Source organism: Bos mutus, chromosome X (genome assembly GCF_027580195.1).
Source record: "Bos mutus isolate GX-2022 chromosome X, NWIPB_WYAK_1.1, whole genome shotgun sequence".
Lineage (NCBI taxonomy): Eukaryota > Metazoa > Chordata > Mammalia > Artiodactyla > Bovidae > Bos > Bos mutus.
In genome coordinates, this window is record NC_091646.1 from 24,088,093 (window position 1) to 24,096,952 (window position 8,860).

The 8,860-nt window shown below is 44.7% G+C and overlaps 1 pseudogene; it reads left to right on the forward strand.

The window, feature by feature from the left end:
- Positions 1-8,518: 8,518 nt before the first annotated feature.
- Positions 8,519-8,637, forward strand: LOC138986581 (5S ribosomal RNA; annotated as a pseudogene).
- Positions 8,638-8,860: the final 223 nt, after the last annotated feature.

The window sequence follows — 8,860 nt, forward strand, 5'->3', positions numbered from 1 at the left end:
CACAGATTTACAAACTTTTGACTGAATTTTGCCAGGGCTGGATATAATTAGGCATGGAACCAGAGGTTCCCAAAGTCTGCTATATGCCTACATAATATACCCATATGCATGTGTAGAAAATGCTTTTGATCCACAAATCTTATATAGAAAAGCAGCTTATGATGGAGTTTCTTAAAAACCCTCTTCTATGGAGCATTTATCCTCTTCAGGGATAAGTCTGGATTTAATTCCCAGTTAGCCTCATCAAACCACACAGGCAAGTTTCCTCAGTCTTCTAGTGTTCTGGTTTAAAAACCCTATGGGTGATCCTTTAGTTCCATTCTGTCACCTAGGCTTAGAGTGCGATGATCTGGGGAGGCTGTGGTGAACATGACAAAGAGGAAATGCTGTGAATCAGTAATGTCCTAGGCGGCAGAAACAGCTGAGTACAGCGACTAATACATAGTAGCTGCTCAATAAATATTGTTGCCAGAGTCCTTTCATACCAGCCAAACTGCTAAAGCCCAGAGAGATTAAGTGACTTATCTAGGATCATACAGCTGGTCAGTGACAGCTAGGTCACTGTGGACCTAGTGTGGACCACGCATCCACACTAGGTCGTGGATGAGTCATATGAAAGAGGAATATTTTAAACACAGGAACCTTCTAACACTTCTAATGTATATATAATTATATACACAATACAATGGAATACTACTCAGCCATAACAAAGAATGAAATAATGCCATTGCAGCAACATGGACGGACCTAGAAATTATCATACTGAGTGAAGTAAGTCAGAAAGAGAAAGACAAATACCATATGATTTCACTTATATGTGGAATCTAAAATATAACAAAAAGGAACATATCTATGAAAGACAAACATTCACAGAGAGCAGACTTATGGTTAGCAATGGGTATTGGGGGTGGGGGAGGGAAGGATTGGGAGTTTGGGATTAGCAAACTACTATATACAGGATGAATAAACAACAAGGTCCTACTCTATAGGACAGGGAACAATATTCGACATCCTGTGATAAACCATAATGGAAAAGAATAGGAAAAAAAATCTATGTATAACTGAATCTTTGCTGTACAGCAGAAATTAATGCAACATTGTAAATCAACTATCAGATCAGATCAGTCGCTCAGTCGTGTCCGACTCTTTGCAACCCCATGAATCACAGCACGCCAGGCCTCCCTGTCCATCACCAACTCTCAGAGTTCACTCAAACTCATGTCCATCGAGTCGGTGATGCCATCCAGCCATCTCATCCTCTGTCGTCCCCTTCTCCTCCTGCCCCCCATCCCTCCCAGCATCAGAGTCTTTTCCAATGAATTAACTCTTCACATGAGGTGGCCAAAGTACTGGAGTTTCAGCTTTAGCATCATTCCTTCCAAAGAAATCCCAGGGCTGATCTCCTTCAGAATGGACTGGTTGGATCTCCTTGCAGTCCAAGGGACTCTCAAGAGTCTTCTCCAACACCACAGTTCAAAAGCATCAATTCTTCGGCGCTCAGCCTTCTTCACAGTCCAACTCTCACATCCATACATGACCACAGGAAAAACCATAGCCTTCACTAGACAAACCTTTGTTGGCAAAGTAATGTCTCTGCTTTTGAATATGCTATCAAGGTTGGTCATAACTTTCCTTCCAAGAAGTAAGTGTCTTTTAATTTCATGGCTACAGTCACCATCTGTAGTGATTTGGAGCCCAGAAAAATAAAGTCTGACACTGTTTCCACTGTTTCCCCATCTATTTCCCATGAAGTGGTGGGACTGGATGCCATGATCTTCATTTTCTGAGTGTTGAGCTTTAAATCAACTATACTTCAATAAAATTTAAAAATGTAAGTATTATTTATTCTTATCACTAAAAAAATAAAAGAAATTAGGATGTGGGAATTCCCCAGCCATCCAAGAGAGGTTAGGACTCGGCTCTTTCACTGCCAAGGGCCCAGGTTCAATCCCTGGTCAGGGAACTAAGATCACACAAGCCTCATGGAAGGGCAAAAAAATAAACAAATAGAACACTAAAAAATACATATATATAGTAACCTTCTAGAATCACAGTCTCTCAGAATGACCAGTGTGATCTCCCTGGAGCCAGCATCCAATGATAAGCTAAAAGTGCTCAGAATTACCACCCAGGGATTTTAGTCCTGCCCCCTGGTACTACACGAAGCAGCCAAACCCTTCCACTTGATAAGGATTTGAAGACAGTCAGTGGAACCTCTGCAAATCCCTGGTTCCTTCAACCACCCTCCACGTGACACTCCTTCCACTCAATAACTTCATCGCCCTCCTGTGGATTCACCGAAGTCCCTGTGGTGCCCAGAAGTGGGTACATCCTCTGAAGGGGACTTACTCTGCTCCTTCCTCTGGATGTTATGAGAGCGTGCTGCATCTCTCAGCACTCACATGGCACTGTTTGCCCTTCTTTAATCTGTGGTTAGCTCAGACCCCCCCAAGATCTTTTTTATATGATCTCTTGTCAAACTGTCTCCTTCATCTGAAAAAAGTACAAGCAAATATTTATAAACTCTGTACTGCACTTCACATGGGTCCCACTTTTTAAGGTCTGATTCCTGGAGGAAGATGCCATCAAATTCTTCTAGGCCAGAAAACCTAAGTCTAAATGGTAAACCTTCAGTGAAGTATTCTTCCACAACCTTAGTTTTTTCCTACCTCACATATTTTTATCTATGTGTGCAACTCCATGGACTATGGCCTTCCAGGCTCCTCTGTCCATGGAAATCTCCAGGCAAGAGTACTGGAGTGGGTTGCCATTTCCTCCTCCAGGGGATCTTCCCAACCCAGGGATTGAACCAGTGTCTCTTACATCTCCTGCATTAGCAGGCAGGTTTTTGTTTTATTTTTTTTTTTACCAGTAGCACCTCATGGGAAGTCCATTTTCATCTATATAAAACTTAAATAAGGATCATTTGTACAAACTATTAGAGCTTACTGGTTTAAAGATAGCATACATGTGTTCAGCAGAGTAACATTTATTTAGTGAATATCATGCACTGGACATTGTGAAGGGCTTTCTATACATTTAGCTCATTCCCTCTGACAGCTGGAGGATTGTTCTCCCAAGTTTATAGACAAGGAAACTGAAGCTCGAGAGACTCCACTGTTATTAAGGGGGAGAGGCATGACTTGAACCTAGTTCTGACTAATCCCAAAGACCATGTCCTTTCATTTAAGCCAGTGGCTCTTAACCGTGGCTGCACATTAGAATCAGCTGGGGAGCACTCAAGCCTCCCAACACCCAGGCCCCACCCCAGCCAATTAAAGTGGAGTTCCTGGAGGTGGGCTCCAGGCAGGGGTAGGTTGTAAAGGCTCCCCAGGTGAATCTAATATACAGCAGTAAAACCACTGCTTTGTACCATGCTGTTTCCAAGGTATATTAGGCCAGCATAGATGTGAAAACAACTATTAGGCCCTCTGTATATTTGTAGCACTGGTTGCTTCAAAAAGCAAGACTGAAGTTATTTAAAGGCACTAACATCAAACGAATAGTGCTGGAGAGACAAAGCCTGCAGTCCCCTGTTCTGATGAGGGAACGAGGGTAGCCACCTATATTCCCTTGTAACTTCCCACCCCCTTGAAGCTTCTGCAGCTTATTTCTCTGAGTCATGTGCTTTCCCTGTTCACCGCGTTCAGTTCTAGAAGCTGGCCTATCTACTGGGTGAGCAGACTACAGGTGAGTCCTAAACATTCGTAGCTGTGGTGGGGTATTTCTGTGTCTCTTTAATGTATGAGGACAAAAGTCTTGGGTTTTCTGTTTTGCTTTTCCCTTTCTGAGTAGGTTGTCCGAGATGGTGCCTGAAAGGTTTGCCTGGGGAATCAAGACTCTATATTCCTTCCTGTACCCCTCTGGTGGGTCCTTTTATGATGTTTGCAAAATTAGGAACGGACATGATGCAACTGGGAAAATAATTCGTACATTAGCCGGAGGTGCAAATCCCCAAAGAGCCCATTGCCAAACTAAGAAAACTCCAAGTTACTGGGAAGCTGTAAAACCTAGCACTGCGAGAACAAAGGGCCCAGGCATATGGAACAGCTTATCAGAGGCCGGGCAACAGAGCCCGCGTGAGAACAGCACCGGCTCCAGAGAGAGACACCTAGGTCTGTTCAAGGAGAGGTCAGGAAGCGTTGGGGATGGAGAGAGGGCTGAAAGATGTGATTAAAGTAAATCCTCCAAAGATGGAAAAGCTGGCCTCAATGGCTCCTTCCTGTGCTTAATACACTTTCTCAGTTTCCGGGGAGTGGGCGTGGGCACTGTGGGCCATCTGCTTCTGGCCTGTGGCTCCCTGTCCTTCCTCCAGCACTGGAAGACATTCTTTGCAAATCCTGGGTGTGTGTTTCCCTTTTTACAAGCAGTCAGGGCTCTGGGAAGAAAATGGATCTCTCTTCAAAATCATAATACCATCATATAGGCAAAAAGGGCCTCTTCTCATAGCCTTCCCAGAGACTCCATTGTAATAACCCCTAAGTAGTAAGGGCTTCTGGGACAGTTTCCACACACACACATTGAGCACTGAGGAGAATGAAAGCAGAGACCCAATTTAGGTCTCTAAATACACATGTTCCCATGGACTGTGACGAAAAATGGGACTGAGTGGTTTTTTTTTCTCTGTTTATCCTGTCTTTCTTTTTCTTTTTTTTTTTTGGCCTTGAAGAGTCAGGTAATCTAATCTCCACAGACCTCCATTTTTCCTCAGTTTGCCTGGGCAGCAGACACCACCGAAGAGAGTTTTGGAAGATAAACAGAATGTGTCAACACATCCAAAATGTTTCCCTCATGTGGCTCTCAGCTCACACTTCTTTCGAGCATTGGAGCCATGCGACATTTCCATGCAAAGAAAGTCTCAAAATAGCAAGCAGTAAACAGAGCCAGGGAGCCTGATGTAGCCCTGCCCCGTGCCAGCCCTGGGTCCTGCTCCCATCCACAGGGAAGCCAGCTCTTTCCCTCCTCAGACAGCCAAGCCAGGCTACATGGTCAGATAATCAATGACAGGTGTCACGCCCCATAATAAACTTGAAGGAAACAAACAGACACATATAGAATCCTCCAGGCTTGACTGCTGCAGGAGCAGCGTTGACTGGCACCTTACAAAGAAGCCCTACACGTGGGCCTGGATCATTCCATCCCAGGTGCCCTTGGATCGGCAAGGAAGGTGAGAGAGCGGAAGGGGCCCCAGGAACTGCTCAACTGGGGAGGCTCTAGCCAGCAGGGACTGGGCCGAGACACCGGCAATGTTTATTCAGCTTACAGCTTTCATTTATCCTAAGTCATTTCAATGAGTTCAAGGAAAGAAATCATTCTACTGGATTGAGTCCATCCCTAAATATTTGGGACACACGCTGAAAGGTTAGAAGCAAACTCCTGCAAAGAAATGATTGCTGGAATGAGGGAGTTGGCTACCAGAGGAGGCCTGGGACGAAGGCCAACCATGACCCGGGAGGGAATCAAGCGCAGTGAAACGATCCATGAAGTTTCTTGGCATTTTCAAGCACTCCTGGAAAGAGAGTGGCTCATCAACTTCACTGAAGAATCTCCGAACAAATAGCTCCACTGTCTCTGGGTTTCCTGGCCTCAGAAATGGGCTGGGCAACTTGACTGAACACTGGGAAATGAACATTTTGAGTCTGGCATCTGAGGCTTTCTACTGGGGTTCAGGGTGCTTCAAACAGCTTGCTGTGATCTTCAAGGTTGCCCAAGTGCCAGGCAGAGCCCCAGGAGAACAGGTTTTCTCAGCCCTACCTAGACCAACATCTCTTGGCCTCTCATTGTGTAGGATGGATTTGAGTCAAGCATGTCCTTTGTCTTGAAAACAACAAAATGAAAAACCAAACCTATCAAAACTACTCCAACGAGGCGGTGAATAATTTTCCAACAAAAACTTCCTGAGAAAAAGAGAGAAGGGACTAATAGAGTCAGCATCCTATTAGATTGAGGCTTCCCTGGTGGCTCAGATGGTAAAGAATCCACCTGCAATGCAGGCAGACCAGGGTTTGATCCCTGGGTCGGGAAGATCCCCTGGAGAAGGAAATGGCAACCCACTCCAGTACTCTTGCCTGGAGAATTCCATGGACAGAGGAGCCTGGCGGGCTACAGTCCATGGGGTAGCAAAGAGTCAGACATGACTGAGCAACTAACACACACATTGTTAGAATTAAGGGTCAAGAGCAAATTTCCTGTTTTGGAGAGCTTGGGCCACACTTTTGGGCTTCGTTTTTGGAAACTCAGCACCAGCAAGAGGAGGTGGTGAGCACTTGCCTTGGGAGTTCTCCGCCAAGAATCAGGGACCCAGGCCCAGACCCTGGATCCAGTCCTGGAGGCCAAGGTGGAGCCTGCTACAAAGAATGGACTGGAGTTGCTACAAAGGGGAACGAAAAGGGGGGTTGGAGAACAAGGACAACCTAGATGCCCACAACAAACCAGGGTAGAGGCCGGGACATGTGTGAGACACAAAGTTGGAGGGGCTCCACAGACACCGGGCCCTCCAGGCCTGGCTCTGCTTCCCAGGCCCCTGACCCTGTCTGTGGAGAAAGGGTGCTGTGAAGGAAGGATGCACCCCTGGTGAAGACAGTCACGTCACCCGCACGTTATAGCACATTGTATTTTTTGAAGCATATACTCCTGCTTCCAAGAAAGAGATCACAGTTTCATTTGTGGGAGCAGTACCCCCAAAGTACCCAACAAAAGACCAGAAACGAAGAGGCAGGCACAAAGACCTCTCACCAACATTCCTTCGAGCAAAGCAAAGCATTACCACGGGGCTATTTTCATGGCAAGAGGCTCATACGCACTTTAATCCTGAAGAAGCAAGATGAAACACCCTACAATCTCTGTTTCAAATCCATGTTTAAATTTTACTTTAAATGTTTTATGATAAGGGATACAAAGTCTTACTTAATGTACCTTCTAAGGATTTCTTGTCCTGAAGCAATTTGTAAATGTTGCAGGGTGTCAGAAGTCGGTTTCAGTGCAGAGAAGGAGCTGTGTTCTGAAATCCCAAGGGGCACAGGGCTAGGAGGAGGCCCTGGGGCCATCTGATGGGAAGAGGAGGTTTCTCATTGCCCTGGAGTCTCCCTAAGAGTTTATTACTTAAGATTGGGAAACCTTGAGCAATAGGGCTTTGGGATTTCATCTCAAAATCCTCTAGGCAGCAGATTGCTCCCTTCGGGCTGCTGCTGTGTGTTAACAAGGGATGGGTTAGAGCATCTGCTGCAGATGCAGGGCAAAGCATGAGCAGGTCCTAACCTCCTTAGAGGTAAGCTGAGAGTGCTGGGCCCAAGTTGGAGTCAGCAAACTTTTCCTGGGAAGGACTAGCTAGTTAACAACAGGAAATATGGATCACATATGGTCCCTAGCATATTCTTTCTTTTCATTTTTTAAACAGCTTTACTGTGATATAATCTGCATATCATGCAATTCAGCCATTTAAAGTATATCATTTAGGGACTTCCCTGGTGGTCCAGTCGTTAAGACTACATACTTCCACTGCAGATGGCATGGGTTCGATCCCTGGTCTGGGAACTAAGATCCCACATGCCATGGGGTGTGGCCAAAAATTTAAAAAACTATCATTTAGTGGTTTTCTGTGCATTCACTGTGTTGTACAATCATCCCTAAAATAATTTTCATGTTTATCACCACAAAATTAAACAAACCTGTATCCATTAGCCATCATTCCTTTTTCCCCATCATCCTAAGCTCTAGATATGTTGGCCTATTCTGTTCATTTCAGACAAATGGAATCACAAAATATGTGTCTGGCAAATGGCTTCTCTCACATAGTATAGTGTTTCCAAGTTCATAAATGAGGAACATGTATCAGGAATTCATCCCTTTTTTTGACCAAATAATACTCTATTGTATAGATATTCCATACTTTGTAATTCTTTCCTCAATGGACAGTTGGATTAGTCCCTCCTTTGGGTTGTTGCTAATAATGCTGCTATGACATTCCTATACAATGTCTGTATGGATCTGTGGATCTGTGTATTCAGTTCTTCTGCATATATACCTAGGGTTGGAATTGTTATGCCATAACAGTAACTTTATGTGTAATCTTTTGAGGAATTTCTGTATTTCCGAATTGATGGCACCATTTTCCCATTGCACTAGCAATATATAAGAGTTCTGATTTAGTCACAGTTCTCACCAGCACTTGCATTTGTCTTTTTGATCATTACCATCCTAGTGAGGGGCTTCCCTGGTAGCTCAGTTGGTAAAGAATCTGCCTGCAATGCAGGAGGCCTGGGTTTGATTCTTGGGTTGGGAAGACTCCCTGGAGGAGGGCATGGCAACCCACCCCAGTATTCTTGCCTGGAGAATCCCCCTGGACAGAGAAGCCTGGCGGGCTGCAGTTCATGGGGTCACAAAGAGTCAGACATGACTGAGTGAGTGAGTGTGAAGTATGATCTCACTGTGGTTTTAATGTGTATTTTCCTAATGACTCTTGATGTCAAGCATCTTTTCAAGTATTTTTTGCATCAACACTCTATCAAGAGAGTGTAAAAACTACAGCCATACCACCCTGAAGTCACTGAATTTCATCTGATCTACAAAGCTAAGTAGGGTTGGGCCTGGTTGGTATTTCAGTGGGAGACCACCTGAGAATTCCGGATGCTATAGGCTTAAAAAACAAAACTAGACTTGGCATCTATCCCCAAGCTAATTTTAAAGAATTCTGGAAGTTCCCTGGTGACCTAGTGGCTAGGATTCTAGATTTTTTACTGTCGTGGCTCAGGTTCAAGCACTGGTCATGGAACTGAGATCCAGCAAGTCATGTGGCATGGCAAAAAAAAAAAAAAAAAAGGTGCTCCAATAAGAAATCTGGAACTCTTGACATAAATGGAAA